We start from the raw sequence: 16,776 nt of genomic DNA, 5'->3' as shown, positions 1-16,776 counted from the left end.
TTGGTTTCAGGATCCAGTGGGAATTTCTAAATAGAAACAAATGGAAACTTCCACTCCTCCAACCTTCCTCTGCCAAGGAGAACCCCTGCCTCTGAGCAACTTACCTGCACCAGTTAGTCTCAGCCTCAAACCTCTCCTGCACCAAATTATAAGGCCTGAGGTCTAATAATTATTAGTTATAAATTTCTCTTTAATTCTGTGACTATGATCTTCCTTCACATCAGATAATGAACCACCGAGTCCTAATTCATTCATTCAGAACATATGTGATGAGTGCCTACCATGTGTCAGAGTCTACAACAGGTGCCACAAAGACCCGATGAATAGACACCTGCCATGAAAACTCTACAGTCTTACAGATCAATCGGATGGAGCATGTTAAATTCAGACAATTACAACCTGCAGCAGAAAGTGAGGACTGCTTGTCAAAATCCACTTTGCTTCTTAAGATGGATTTTATTGACAGTCGATGAAATTGGGGGGAAAAGAACAAGAATTTTTTAATGCCACTGGAGCTAATTTTTCTTTAAAACTACTTTCCGCAGCTTAGCAAATCACATATTCTTGAGGTGGCAACATCATATGAGGCTTCACATTAGTATTTAAATCATTCTTTCACAAACAATTTTAGGGGAAAAGAAAAGCATGTAAGAAGTAGTATGTTTCCATGTGAGAATACTACTTAAATCCAAGTCCTTTGATTTTTCTTTTTTAAGTCAAACGCTGATGCATAATTCATTAGGAGAGTCTTCATAATGGCAGGAGTGGGAGAGCTGGTGAACATTTTGCAAAATATACAAAGAAAAAAACCTTAGAGTTCTTCCAGAAGCAATCCAGCAAAAGTGAAACAGCCACAGAGTGCAGGAGAAAAAGTGCTGATGATGTCAGCAGACCCAGATTCAAATCCTCACTCTATCAATAACCAGAAGACAGATTTGGATAGGTCATTACCATCTTAAGATCTCAATTTCTTCAGCTCTAAAGTGAGGATATTACTGTTGCCCTATTTATACCACATAGTTCTTGTGAGAAGCCAACACGATACTGAATGGAAAAGCACTCTGAAAAAAATAGTACATCTTTATACAAATGGCCACACATATCATTACAGAAATCTTAGAAATTTTGTCCGGGCAAGGCATTAACTTTTCTATAAATGTTTAAATAGCTTGAATATTTTAATCTCTATTTCTGTCTTCTCTCACCAAAATTAACTTGGAATTTTTTTCAAAGCATGTGCTAAATCGGTCAGTTATCCTCTTACTCCACTATTTTTAGAAATTATCTCACAGTCAAATGTTGGATGCAAGGGTCTTTTTTATAGACAATAGGTTCAATGCATAATTGCAGATCTAGTCCCTATCCAGCAGGAAGCTAACTAAAGATGACTACTTGTTGTTGTTGTTGTTGTTGATTTTAATATTGAAAGTGACCAAAGTAGAATTCATTTCAGCAAAGAAAAAACAAAATGAAAACATAATTGAGTTATTACAAGAAAAAGCAAATACAAAACCTTTTTACTTTCCCTGCTCCTTTGTCAAAATGCCCATGTTTTCTGGTCCATAAGGAACTGGAAAGTGTGACTTTGTCCTCTAACCAGATGGATTACACTAGTGAACCCACCCAGCAGCTGCTGTTCAGAGAGATCATGGGGAACAAGAAAGTAAAATGCTCTTCTGAAGAGTAAGTTTTATTTACCAGAAATTAAGGAGGGAGGAGGGATTGTAGCTATTTACTGAAAGGTACACAGATTAAACCCAATGACTTATGTGTCCTTTCAAATTAACTCCATTTAGAAAACCTCTCATTAAATGTAATCTAATTTAAATGCATATCGGAACCACTTATATTTGTTACTCCTCTCTTGATGAGCAATTAGTTCTACTCTTGTTTTCCTTTCCTGATCTGATAGCTAAAATATAGCAGAAGTAAGAAACATTTATTAAATCTTCTTTTGCTGAGCTTTCTAGATGCACATTCATCATTCAACACCCACCCCCACCCCCAACCCTGGCCACTGGGAGTTGGACAAGACAAATCAGACAAAAGTTAGAGCTTTTTGGTTTATTCAAGAGTCACAATAAAATAACAAGGAGACATACAAAAGATGTTCGACAGTACTAGCCGTCAAGAAAATGTAAATCAAAACCACAATGAGATACCATATCACACACACCATTTCTTGTCATACTAGGAGGACAAGGAAAAGGATAGTAACAAGTGTTGAGGTGTGGAGAAAATGGGAAACTCCTAGATTGCTACTGGGAATGTAAATGGGTGCAGCCACTTTGTAAAACAGTCTGGCAGTCCCTCAACTGTTTAAACATAGTGTTACCACAAAACCAGCAAGTCCACTTTTAGGAATATACCCAAAAAACTAAAAGTAGGGACTCAAACAGAAACTTGTATAGGATTGTTCACAGCAGCGCTATTCACAATAGCCAAAAGATAGAAACCCAAATATCCATCGACTGATGAATGCCTAAATAAAATGTGGCATATTCATACAAGGGAATATGTGGCAATAAGAAGGAATGAAGTCCCAATGCATGCTATGACATATGATGAACCTTGAAAACATTTTGCTAAGTAAAAGAAGCCAGTCATAAAACATTACATATAATTCCATTTACATGCATGTGAATATGTCCCGAACTGGCAAAGATATACATAAAAAGAAAGATCACTGGTTGCATCACACAGAAGGGAATGAGTATATAGGGAATGATAGCAAAAGAATATGGAATTTCTTTTTGAAGTTATTAAAATGTTCTAAGCATTGTGATGACAGTTGTACAGATCTGTGAATACATTAAAAACCTACTACTGTGTATAGATACTCAAAGGAAGTCAACTCAGGATCTCAAAGAGATCTCTGCACTCCCATGTTTATTGCAGTATGATTCAGAATAACTAAGTGCCTTTGACAGACAAATGGATAAAGAAGATACACAGTGGAGTATTATTCCGCCATGAGAAAGCAGGAAATCCTGCTTTTTGTGAAGACGCGGATGGACCCTGAGGATATTATTCTAAGTGGAATAAGCCAGACAGAGAAAGACAAATACTGTATGATCTCACTTATTTGTGGGCCCTAAAATAAGAAGAAAATCAGATGACAGAAAGAGAAAGTAAAATGGCAGCGACCAGGGGATAGGGAAGGAAACGGGGAGATGTTGGTCAAAGGGCACAGAGCTGCAGTTATGCAGGACAAATAAGTCGAGATTAAATATACAGGCATGATGACTGTGCTTAATACTGTACTGAACACTGGAAACATGCTAAAAGTATATTTCGAGTGCGCTCACAAAAAAGTGTTAACTCTGTAAGGAGAGGCTATGTTTAATTAGCTTGACTACAGTAATCGTTTCACTTTATATGTACAGCTGGCCCTTGAGCAACATGGGTTTGAACTGTGCAGATCCACTTATATGCAGATTTTTTAAAAACAGTACAGTATTGTAAATGGATTTTCTCTTATGATTCCAAATAACATTTTTTCTTTAGCTTACTTTATTATAAGAATACAGTATGTGATACATATAACATAAAATATACGTGCTAATAGACTGTTTATCAGTAAGGTTTCTTCTGATCAATAGCAGGCTATCAGTAGTTAAGTTTTGGGGGAGTCAAAAGTTATACTTGGATTTTTGACTGTGCAGGGAATTGACCCTCCAGCTCCTGGGTTGTTCAAAGGTCAACTGTATATCAAATCATGTTGTACAACTTAAATATATATAATCTTTATTAAAAATATATAAACATATGGAAAAAAGCTGTACACTGTACAAGCTTAAATGGGTGAATTGTATGATAGGGATGAATCGTATATCTCAGTAAAGCTATTACCAAAAAAAAGAAAGAAAGAAAGAAAAAAAAGTGGGGAGCAAGAAGGGCAGAAAAGATGAAATTTTAGACATCAAGTAAATCAATCACTGTATTTTAAAATTGGAATCACTTTAAAACGTTACTAAAAACATCATTTCAACAAACAACGAAAATAGCAATAAAAACTACCATTTAGCTAGCCTGTACTATTCACCATGAACTTTTTTTGCACACTGAATCTCAAACTCCCCTGGCCTTCAGATATTGTCCATTTCCATTATGCAGTTAAATAAGAGTCAAGTCATAACTTGCTTGTGGTCATACAGAAAACCAATGGAACCAGAACACGTACCCAAGCTTACCTGAAGTCTAAGCTATGCTCTTTCCCCTACATTATGACATCGTGATAAAGAGACAGAATCACATTTTCTCGACCAGGCACATGCCCAAGGGCAATTACTACATGAGTAATTTGGGTATACAGTAGGAAAAAGCACTGACCCAATGTCGTGGCACCTGTATTGCATGAGGTTTTCACTCATTCTTTAAACAGAGATTCCCTGAAAGTCTACAATCCGCAAAGTAAAGAGATGGCTGTTGACATTTTTTCAGTGAGTATTTTGTTCATTTTAAGTCTTTGCTTATTTACCTTGTTATTATATTTTGTAATTCAGACTTATAATATAATCAACAAAAGCCATAGAAGTGTAGTAATTGCTATATACTAGCACTCAATATCCTGAATATATATGCTACAGTGGAAAGGTGTTGTTTCATATTTGTAATCAACAGAATTAAACTCTCCACAGTGGACAAAAAGTATAGTGTTTGCCAAGTCTAAATCCTAGATCTATAAGCTTAATCTGCTCGTTGGAATCCACAACTTCAATTTGGATATTAATAAATTGCTTAATAAACTCCAAAACTCCCAATTTCCATTTTCCTATGAAAGGTTAAATCTCTATAAACATTAAGTACAATGTAGCAAGCATACTGGTGACTGGGTGTACCTCTTCAGAAATACTCACTAAACCACATGAAATTGCTGATCTCTGACCACTCTTGACCAAAACAGCACTGTTATATGGTTCATCCTACACCTAAGAAGAACACGTTTTCTGGATTTGAGCTTAATATTCAGATTATTAGCCAAACTGTGATCTTCAAAGCATTCCAAAATCTCCAACACCTGAGGCCAGGGACCTGTGTTCTAATCTGAACACTGTCACTTAGTAGATTTCAGATATGCTCTGAGCCTCTAACAGCTCCCTTTCTGAAAGGAAATTAAACTCCTGCCTAGATTTACAGGTTGGTTGTTAGAATGTACCAGTATAATTCAGGTTTCACAGATTTAAAGCATCGCCAAATGTAGGAAATATTAGTTTATATCTTGCTTTGCAACCTCCACAATATGAGAGAGCAGAAAGAACTTTTTTGTTTTTTAATTGGACGAGATGAAGTTTGAAATCTAGCTCCACAATATACAGTCTGCGTCCTTGGGGACACTGCCTAACTGTGTTTCTTAAGTTGTCTCATCTATAAAACTGGTAATGAGGGGGCAGTCACTCTTTTGCTCCTGCTAATTGGTTCCATGCAGGAATATGAGCCTGCTGTTGTCAAATTCTTTTTAATTTGTTTTAAATTAAGAAAGCTGCAAATATGAATCTAGGAATAAAGTGTCCTAATTTTTAGGTTGTTGGCTATTAACTAACTGTTTTCTGTTTTATTCTGTTTTCCTTTGCTTTGTATTTTTTTGCAACACAATTCGGGATAAATAAAAACCTGATTTACAGCTTCAAACCTAGCGAAATGCCTGACACATTGACAGTACTAAACAATTTACTGAATGAATGTCCTCTGAATAATTAATAGAGGTCCCCTGAAGATTTCAAAGTATTTTGTGTAGCTCATTTCTTACTTTGCATTTTCGCATTGTTTCCAATTTTTTAAAGAGCTGATTTTTATTTGTTCAATTTAGGTGCCTAAATAATAAGCCTCTTAAGGCACACAATATAAAAATGATCCTTTGTTACTCTTGCAAGTAAAACCAGCAAACAGATAATAAATTTGTCTTGCAGGCAGGTTCACAATGTGGTGAAGAATTCCATCACTAACAGCTTGAAGGACCTCAACTTCCAGGCTGGAAGTGATACACTTCTGCCTCATGAACAAAAACAGCCCAGCCGTCTAAATCTCCCGCTCGTCTTCCTCTTCAGATTTGTGAGACTTTAAATGTGAAGATATTTATTTCTGTTCTGCAGGGCCAGGTAAATACTATCTCCTCTCTACATATATCTCCTTCCCTCTGCCACCCTGCCTCAACAAATCGTGTAAAAAGCAATGCTTGTATGTGAGAAGCAGAAAAGGCATATGGGCATTTCAATCACAAAGTTTCAGTTTTATGTGTCAACCTTATCGTTTTCTATTTAATAAACCATTCAGCATATGGTACCATAGTGCACATCCTTAAAGACATTCTACTTAGATTTGGTGATAAATCCAGGTACCTACCACACATCTGCCCCCACATTTAACTGACACTCACAGAAACAATTTACAAATATTCCAATGCATCCAAATATGAATGTGCCACTAATACTTGACAAGTGTCCACTAATTCTGATAATAGCATCATTATCATTTCTAATCTGCCACCAGCAATCAGTGCCATTCTTTGATGACACTAGTAAGAACAGAGGATTAGAAATAAAGGCTTGCTCCTCAGAACACAGTATGAAAACTCAAACATCAAGCTGACATTTTGCCCAAACATGTACCAGATTTCCCAAAGATTAACCAGAAAAGTCTTTGTTGCATTCAAAATTGGATTTACTTGACCAAAAGAAAAAAAAAAAAATGATTCAGACACCAAGGTTTGTAAAACAAAGCAGAAGAAGCAAAACACCATTATCTCTCTTCTTTTACATTTTATATAACATTGGATGATTTGAGATACTACTTCATAATGAAAAATATAAAAGTAAATGATGATAATGTGACAGAACTAAGAGGTGAAGAGAGGAGGAAGGACTTGGGTTCTGTTGCCATTATCTGCTTCTAAAGGTATCACAGCAAATATGGATACAAGGAATCCTTTTCACGGCCTATAACAAAATGGGAACTTTCTAAACAAGGTTGTACCCGACCTATATTCAGATCCCATGAACCAAGACGTAAAACCAAGGCAATACGCAGAGGAGCAATCCTATACAGAACCTCCCTTGTGTCTTATGAGGGAAGACTCAGAGCCCCACGGAGTTCTTTATAATATCTAATTTTAGAATGCCAGTGACAGGAGAATGTTTTAATTACCTTCTTTTTGTTGTTGTTGCTTAATTCCTCATCCCTAACACAGTTTCTGAATGCAGAAGGAAGAGAAGGAGCAAACGAGAGCAGGCAGCAGGCAGAAGACAGCTTAGTCATCTTGCCCTGTATCCCAAAGGAGCTTCGAACCAGCAAGGTGCAAGCAGGAACAGAAAAATGCTTCACGGACAGTAGTAATCAAGCAAAAACTGAAAGATTGGCATAAAAAAACAAATACTTTTTTTTTTTAAGTTACAGGCACAATTTTCAGGGTGCCAGGAAGCACTTGAACATGCCTTGCTATCTTTAAAAGCATTTTTCTATTATAGCCCAAGTGAAAACAACAGCTAAAATAAAACATTTATAATGATCCCAACCCCGAACACTATTTTTTACAACTTTATCGAGTTTTATATCATAAAATTCACCCGTTTCAAGTGCACAATTCAATGATTCTTAGTAAATTTACTGAGTGGTACAACTATCACCATAATCAGTGTTAGAGTATTTTCATGACCCTAATAAGATCTCTAACGTGTATTTACATCCACCCCCATTCCCACTCTCAGGAAACCACTATTCTCCTTTCTCTTTTCTCTACCAATCTGCCTTTTCTGGGCATTTCATATAAACGGAATTACAGGATACTCCACCACTTTCTAAATATGTAACGTTAGTGAAGTCACTGAACTTCGCTATGACTCATTTTTCTCACAATAATCATACCTACACCTCACAGAGCTATTCTAAGGAATAAATGAGATCATCTATGTGAAGTGCTTAGAACCCTGGCTGGCACACATTGAGTGCACAATACACTAATTGTAAAGTAGGTAAGACCCTACCCCTGTTTTCTGGAAACTCCTCCACAGTTCCTATGCCAGTGGACCCTCAAATTCAACATGTCCCAAACCAAACTCTATAGCCTTCCCTTCAATACTGCTTTCCTCCTATGTCCCTTCACACAGGAAATACTAAAAGTATCCACAATCCTCAGAAATTTCAACAAATTCCTAAACTTTCTCACCCATTGTCTCTCCAATCTTCATGTTCTAGAATCTTCTTTACTCCCTCAAATTTGCTTCCTTCTCCTAATCCCCTCAGCTTTAGTTACAACTCTCAACGTTTCCCCTTATTTAGTGCAAAAGCTTCCTACCTGTTCTGCCTTCAACTGGCTCTTCTGGTCTATCCATCCTATTTCCATCAGAGGATTCTATCTTAAAATCCAAGCCTGATCATTTCTCTCCTTCAAGGGCTCCCCGCTAGCTTTCAGCTTAGCTCCTTAGCTTGTCACCCAGGGCCCATCACAAACTCCTTTCTCCTTGCTTCTGTAAGTTCCATCTCTGGCAGGTCTCCAGAACACATCCTTGAGACTGGTCATTCTGAACAACCTGTAGTTTTCTGAATGTGTGAGCCAGTCTTCGGGCTTCCGGCAAGCGAGTCAGTCCACAGCATCTCCACGACTGCCATTCCCCTTTCCCAAATTGTAGCTTGAGTATCACTCTATTTAGCAGATTACCTGGGCCACGTAGCAGAATTTAGAGGTGCCTCTGCTATGCAGAGCTAAATGAGATAATATGCAAAAAGAAGCTCTCAAAGTGCCATCAACTCTGTGAGGCTCAATGAGATGCCTCCTCTTGAGCCCATGTTCAGCATCACCTGAATTGGGGAGGGAAGAGAGGGGAGAGTGGAAATGGCAGAGAGGAAGGAGTGACAGGATCTGAAAGGACTGGAAGGGAAGAGAAAAAATGGAAGAAGATAAAGGCTGCTCTCTGAGGACAAAGCATGAAAAATAAAGAGGAAGAAAGGGTAGGACCCACATCTTGCAGGAAAGGCTTTTCCTTTTTGGGCATGAGCCTTTAATAAAAATGTGAACCCTTTCTTTTACTTCTACCTGTGATGATAATCATACAATTTTTCTTTCTATTCTTCTGTCTCTGAAACACTACCAGTCACAGAGATTCTAGCTCTAATGTGGAGGAAAATTTACACGCTTCCATCTGCTGGAGACAACATTTCATTTCCTTTCTAAAGCATTCTCCACATTTACTGTCAATCAACCAAGAGTTACTTTTCAGGTTTTCCATCTGTTTTCATTTTTTTCTTTTCTTTCATCAGAATCCATGGAAAACGAGACTTATTTCAGTATGCCATAAATATCAAGGATATTTGGGTGAAAGAATCAGAGTTAAAAGAGGTATTAGAGATTATCCAAATCGGCAGTTTCCAACATTTTCTCCACAGACCGCTTTAAGTGTATCCACTGTTCTCAACCCAAGCCTAGCTTTCCAAAAGTTGCTATGCCTAACTTTGTCTTTTCACAATGTATTTTCCCATTTTACTAATCAAAAGTCAAAGCTAATAATCAGATTTTCTGAACATAAACTACCCAGTCCTACCCTTGAGGTTATAAAATTATTGATCAAAATCCAAGACAAAACAAACAAAATCTCAACATTTTGTTAGCTTATATGATCCTGTACTGGAAAAGAATAAGCTCCAGGGTTTTGTTTTGTTTTTTAATTTTTTTTTAATCTTTATGTATTTTTGAGAGAGTGAGAGAGAGACAGAGTGAGAGCAGGGGAGGAACAGAGAGGGAGGGAGACACAGAATCCGAAGCAGGCTCCAGGCTCTGAGCTGTCAGCACAGAGCTCGATGCGGGGCTTGAACCCACGAAGCGTGAGATCATGACCTGAGCCAAAGTCGGACACTTAACCGACTAAGTCACCCAGGCACCCCATTAATAGAAGTCAATGATGGGCTCTCACTATGAACTTCCATGTCCCTTCCTAGGCTTCCAGCTACTCACCCCAGCCAAACTCCTCCAGTTTAGAGAGGTAAAAGTCCAAAAAATATTATACCTCTACACTCCCAATGACCTTTATTTTTTGCCTTCTTTCTTCGTAGCATCTTAATAAATGCCTTCTTGTCCTACCAGGGGCTCTCATCCTGATGCACAGAAAGAATTTAAGGAGCCCATGAATTTAGATGGGGAAAAAAAAGTATAGCTTAGTTTTCTAGTCCTCAAGAAATTTAGGATTACCTTTAATTATGAATAAAGGCAGCAAACCATGCAGTGACACCATGCAGATTCACAGACACTTTTCTATCACAGTGCAGTTGTCGCAAATTTCTCAAAAAAAAAAAAAAATCATTTACACTCATCATTACTTTGATATTATGGCAGCTAATGGATCGGCCGCTTGATTGTTATTAAATCGATTAATAAAGAAGAATGTGTATTACTACAATTAACTGGGGTTTTAGTATTTTGATAATTATATCTCAACTTTTTTGGCTTCTATGTTCTGTTTTATGCATTCAAGACAATTTGGGGGGAAGAAGTCCATTGGTTTTCCCAGATGGCCAAAGGGATCCATGGCCCAAAGAAAGCTGCTTTAAAAGCAAAATTGCCTCAGATTCATCTCTTGTCTATGCTGCAATGACCAAGATGGGGAAATACAAGTAAATACTTGCTGAAGTAAAGGTGCAAGCTCACACAGTTCCCAGAAAAAACACAGGATTCAAACTCAGATCTCCTGAACTCTCGTCTATTCCGGTACTTTAATGGACTGGGGTCAGGAGCCTGAGCTCCAGAGACACACTTGTGTGGGTTCAAATCCAATTCATCATTTAATGGCTCAATGACCTTAAGGCAAGTTACTTAACCTCACAGAGCCCATGTCCTCATTCAAAGTAAGTGCTTTACCGGGTTGAGAGGATTAGCTGAAAATAAATACACAAAGAACTCACTGTATTTTGCACATAATTATTAAAAGGACACAACAATCTACTGCATGCCTAATTATTATTTTTGTGGAGTTTTTCACGATACTATTTGTATTTTCATACAGCTTTACCATTTTCTAAAACTCCTCAGAACAGACTTTATTCTCAATAGAACTCGTGGCCCAGGAAGATCTGAGCTGGGAGCCAGAGCAGCCTCTCCCTGGTTCTTCCTTCCATCTTCAAAGTACTGCATCAGAAACCTCACTAATAAGTCCATCTCTGAACCTCACCACATTAAGTCATACCACTTCCTCCTGTGTCACAGACTAGGAGTCTGGGGTTCTCTCTTGTCCAGCAAGGGAGCAGATGCAGAATTCAATATGAGAGAGGCTAATGTCCGAGAAGAGACAAGAGCTCCAAACAGGGGTTTTGTCTCTGTATTTATTGAGCTCATAAGATATTACCCACACGGTAAACATGAAGAAAACAAGGCCTTACACACGTGAACATGGAGAAAACAGACAGCAATCATTAACCTGTACGTGTAAGAAGGGCCTGGAGTGCAAATGGAGTTTGTGATCAAAGTACAATAGTATATTGGCATCAGATGGAAAGTACTCATGATCCTATTACAATATCTCAGTGTGGTGGCAGCTTTTCACCCTAAGCTTTTTTCTAACCCATTTATGTAAGCAGAACCTATTTCTCCGCACTCCTGCCCTCATTATCTGCTAAGCCAAGCATCGTCATCCTGAGCAGCCTGATTTTTTTTTTTTTCAATCTACCATCATCCATGCTGAGGACACATGTAAAACTCTGCAGTCACAGTTTTGAGTTCCACCAACCTAACGACCTGACATTTTCTCCATGAATCCTTTTCCAGTCTCTCCAGAGGTAATCTAATTCTTCTTACAGGCCCCCACTGGGTATTCTCATACCTCAGCAAAGTGTTCATTCATGTGGGAAACCAAAATATATGATGACTGACCAGGTTTTTGAGGTCCTTGAGACCAGAGAACATATGATTCATCATTTGCATGCCATTCCACTCACATAGTGCCTGGTATATTAGAGCAAACAATGCATACGAAGCTGAAGTGGATTTCATGCTCATAACAACACTATGAGATCAGGAATTACAGTCTTGTTCAGAGGTGAGCAAACCCTGGTTCAGACGAGTCACTGATAGGCCCATTATAACACGGCCAGAGTGAAAACTTAAAGAATATTCTCAAGGGCATCCATTAGTCAATGATCCATCCTACTTGATTTCCCCTGGAGAAATAAAATATATGCCTTCTAAATGTTCCTGTTTTTAAATTCATTACTCATTTATCACATTCATAATAATCATAATTTATTCAGATTGAGATTTAGGTCCACAACAGGTAACCTGGAAGTGACTTGAGATGGAAATACTGAGCTGCCTGGAAGAGACGAAGCATCCTTGCAGAAGCAAGAACCCAGGTCTCAGCTCGTTTACAGCAATCACCCTGGACTAAGCAAAAAAGATCAACTATGACAGCCAGACCTAAGAGAGCTACTAGAGGGAGACTGTCATGTACTTTGAACCACTGTAGAAGAAAACAGGGCATCCATGTTGGAAGCCATGTTTTCCTAGGTGACAGTTCAAAGTGATCAATGTGATTAGAACAGAGCCAATAAGATGTGTAGATTCAGACCTGAACCCCTGCCAGAGGCGAACTGTGTCTCGATTGATCACACAGCACCAAGCAAAACCTTTAAACCTAAAATGTGAATTGGAATGGAAACTTCAATATAAACACTGATTTTATGGCTATGATTTCAGCAGTATACATTTTCCTATTACACCCATAAAGTATTTCACTGATATCAAAATACCTCCAAGCCTTACATAATGTAAGTGCTGCCTGGACACGTTCACATATCTCCATATCTTTGGCTCACAGCAACATCAGCAATTCACAACTTGCATATCGAAAGAACTACAGAATTACAACAGGCCCAGAAGTGCCGCCAACAAATTTACTGCCTCTGTGTTATTTGTAAATTGATTGTTTCTTCTTTGGCTTCTGGCAAGCAGAGAACTGCATGTAAATGCATATAGATTACATACCTACTCATAAAATTTAACATTAGGATTGAACTTTCCCCAAAGTCAGAATATCATGATACCTTTTAAACAAGTATTATAATATATGTTTGATTTACTCTGTCTCCTCTAGCTCATTTTTTGTAAATTGATTACATTACCTCCGGGTCAAAACCTTTCTACCTAAACGTCTGCTTTTACAATGTTTACCACCTGGTTTATGAATTAAGAATTTTTAATAGGCTCTTATTGGAAATCAAAATAAGATGTGCTTTTCTGTCATTGTTTTTAAGTAGAACAGATAGTTTTTGGTTAAAACGTATTCCAGTTATTTATCAGGCCTTATAACTTCATCTCATATGCATATATAATTAGTTGTTTTTCAAATTCATTATTAAAAATAATACCAAAAGCAGAATTTTCCATTCAATAAAGATGAATTTGAGGTACAAATTTTGAAAAGCCAGGGACTACTATTTTGTAAAACTCACATTTAACCCTGTAAGTTAACCCCATAAGTTAACAATACTCCTGAAAAGCAGAAGAAATCAGCCACAATCCTGTAGTAGGCAATCCTGGTCCTGACACCAATTTTTCTATCAGAGGACAACCATATCCAAACTGAAACCATCCTACAAATGGGGACTCTCAAAGAGTGCGGAAGATGGCAATCCAGTTCAAAGCAAAAAAACATACGGCCTTTTTCTTTGCCAATAAGGAAAAAAAAAAAAAAAAAAAAAAACCTCCTATCACGGCAGTGCATTCTTGAACACATTTTATCAAGGGTGCCTCCTGGGGAGCCCAAAGAAGAAAAAAGCATCAAGACGAGGCTGTCGACAACCAAGCAATGATGCAGAGTCACTTTGCAGGTGTCAAAACCTCAATCACAGAAAATCAGGACCAGTGGGCAGACCACATGGGAAAATGGATACCAGAAGAATACCAAACAGCTGCTCAGCAATGAGCTAAAGCAAGGCAGATACCCAGGGGGAGGTCAAGCAAAAACACTTGGAGAGCACATTGAAGCAGAGACTGAAACAATGTAACAAAGCAGCAGACAGCTGGGCAACAACTGCTTGCAAACACAGGCTTGGGGCTACAGATGCAGGGGGGCCAGGTTTCCAAACAGCTACACAAGCATCCCAGAGGCCTCCACCCCGAGAGGAAGCAGCAGGCACTTCCTGCAGGCCAAACATGACTGCCAGGGCCGCGTGGCGGGGGCACACAGCACCCGCACACAAAGACCCACTGTTGCAAGAAACCCACTGCTCAGCAACACGCTCGGGATCAGGGCACTGGTTAAGGCAAAGACGGGAACAATCGTAGAGATGTGGGGTCCATGCCACGGTTCTCCAACACTCGCCTGAAAGTGCTTACCCTAGTGTCATCTGAGGAGAAGTTGGCAAAATTTTACATCTGTGAGTCTGACCTTGAGCTGTAACTCCCAACAATTCTTAGGGCTAGGTTTCCCGACTAATGTCAGGGAACCCCTGAGCGTGCCCAGCTGTGCTCTCGGGGATCAGGAAGACTGCTAGAAGAATTTTAAATGTGTGTTTCTCTTTAGATTGGGCTTTGGTAAACTTTTTCAGTTTAGGGCCAGATAGTAAATACTTTACGCTTTGCAAGCCCAAGGTCTCTGTCACAGCTACTCAACTCTGCCACTGTAAAGAGAAAGCAGCCACAGATAATACATGCACAAGTGGGTATGGCTGTTTATAAAAACATGCTATATGGTGGGTTTGGCCCACAGGCCTTGGTGCCCACTCCTGATGTAGGTGGTGATCCAAATCCAATCTGCACACGTAGAGCCACATGAATGCTCTACCCCATGAGTGACCATCTCATGCCTATGTAAGCCACGTGACTTCTGAGATTGCATTTAGCATCCAGTTGGCACAAAAGAGTGCCACTCAAAGGGCAGTAAGGATAGAATGGAAGTGGACATCCCAGGTTCAGTGGACGTCTGTGGTCTCCCCCTGCCCCCAGAATACCTTGCCCTTCCTTCTAATGGAGCCCCTTTTCCTGTGGTGAACCTATTACATGTAGTGTGGGACGGGAAAACCAGCTTTCTCTGTACTCATATGTCAGACCAGAGGTTCAGGCAGGTGCCTACACCTGGCAAAAGCACCCCAATTGGCTAGTAACTGTGTTTCCTGGATGAGCTTGTAATCTAAGTTAGGATAAGTAAGGTCCTCCCTGGAGCATTTCCGGGAGAGCTAAGGAAGGAACTTTAGGCTGCCACTGGCCACGATAACCATGATGGCCAGACCATGAGATAAAAAAATCAAATCTTCATAACTTCAACAGGCCTCAGGTTCAGACAAGCAAAGGGATCTACCTTCCCTGAATCGGACATTTTGTCACTTACAACCAAAAGTCCTTATTACTGAAATACATAATACGCCAGCAAAAACAAAGGCCCAGTGACAATGTGTTAGCAACAGTTCAAAGCCACAATACAGGCCTGCCAAACTCCAAAACCTCCACACCCATAACATGTTGCGAGCAGAGATGTTCTGATATCTCATGTCTCCTCTTTTGCACAGAGGAAAGTAGGCTAATCTTTCCACCTCCCTTCACCCCAAGCTGATGTACCTGGGTTTCCTTTTCTTCCCACTTGCACAGGACAGAAATTCTCTCACCCTCCCTCCACATTCTGCTACTCACACCAAGGGAGGCCAGTTTCTCTTCACCTTTCCATTTCTAATACACTCACATTTCTTGTTCACCTCTGTCCCCAGCTTATTTTAACACTCAGCATCACTGAGAACAGAAATCCTCTAATATAATCCTAAATAGCTTGTATGATCCTATAAATGGACACTATTCCGGTCTCTCTGCTTTGGATCTCACCTACTTCCGACAAGTCTCAAAATGCTATCATGGAACTCAAGGCCCGAGTGTTCCAGCTCGTGGCTCTCTCACCAATTCATTTTCCATTCCTCTCTCTCCCTACCCTCTCCTCTGGCGCTATGCCCTCTCTTTGGACACTGTGCCTTTCTCTTCCTGTGCATTTTTTTTCCCCAGATAGTCCTCCCCTTCTATCATCTTTATCAAGCTAATTTGATTGGTTCTTCCTCAGACAGTTCTGACACGTTACTCCCTCGCAGCCTGGGTCAAGTACTTCTCTTGTGTGCTCACTTAGAAGAGTAAGCATGCCTCTATTTGAGAGAAACTACTTATCTGGTCTGTCCACCAAACTCTAAGCAACTGGAGATTATGGATTACATCTTCTTCTCGGTAGGTGCCCCAAGATTTAACAGGGTTCCTGACACAGCTAGGCATTTACAAACACTAGCTAAAGGAATAGGGTGGTGACATAAGCTGAAAGCATCCCACAAGGATGCTTTCTTGGGAGACAACACATTTCTACATAAGAATGACTAAACACTTTGAAACCAAAGGCCAATGCCTATTTGAGCTGATTTCCTGAATTGAAAATAAACCACATTCAAATCTCTCTCCCAAATTTTGAATACAATTCTCATAATTTTACACTATAATTTGCAGAAATCAGAGTACTTAAATGGTAAACATACCCTTACCGTTCTTTTCTTTCCCTCACTTCTAGTAACAAGAGCCATTTCTGGCCTCTGAGATAAGTGCTCATGAGCAAATATATAACAAAACAACTTACAAAGGCATCACTAAACATCCTTAAGTCTTTTGGTTGTTACGGTACAAAGACAATTATCTCCTTATCATTTTTTGTTGCTTTCTTAATTTCCATTCCTCGCCCTCTTTTTCTGATATCAACACTGATACAGAAGTTAGTTTGTGAAGAGCGCCAAGAGTTAGCAACCAATATGATTTTCTGGGGGGAAAACAATCCTTAAATA

General features: G+C 39.2%; 1 protein-coding gene and 1 long non-coding RNA gene across 4 annotated transcripts in view; one reads left to right on the top strand and one right to left on the bottom strand.

Moving 5' to 3' along the window:
* TMTC2 (transmembrane O-mannosyltransferase targeting cadherins 2) overlaps positions 1–16,776 on the bottom strand; it is a 404,748-nt gene that overhangs the window by 373,090 nt on the left and 14,882 nt on the right. The gene's annotated exons all lie outside the window — the stretch shown is intronic.
* LOC111561398 lies at positions 2,820–7,691 on the top strand. Of its 2 annotated transcripts, XR_002743957.2 has the most exons (4): positions 2,820–3,069; positions 4,385–4,442; positions 5,910–6,098; positions 7,187–7,691. It is a non-coding gene; the product is annotated as an uncharacterized LOC111561398 (long non-coding RNA). The 2 variants fall into 2 exon arrangements; XR_006600908.1 differs by lacking the exon at positions 2,820–3,069 and having other exon boundaries at positions 3,752–4,442.

The sequence above is a fragment of the Felis catus genome, chromosome B4 (genome assembly GCF_018350175.1).
Source record: "Felis catus isolate Fca126 chromosome B4, F.catus_Fca126_mat1.0, whole genome shotgun sequence".
In the NCBI taxonomy this organism is placed as follows: domain Eukaryota; kingdom Metazoa; phylum Chordata; class Mammalia; order Carnivora; family Felidae; genus Felis; species Felis catus.
This window is presented reverse-complemented; position numbering and strand designations above follow the sequence as displayed.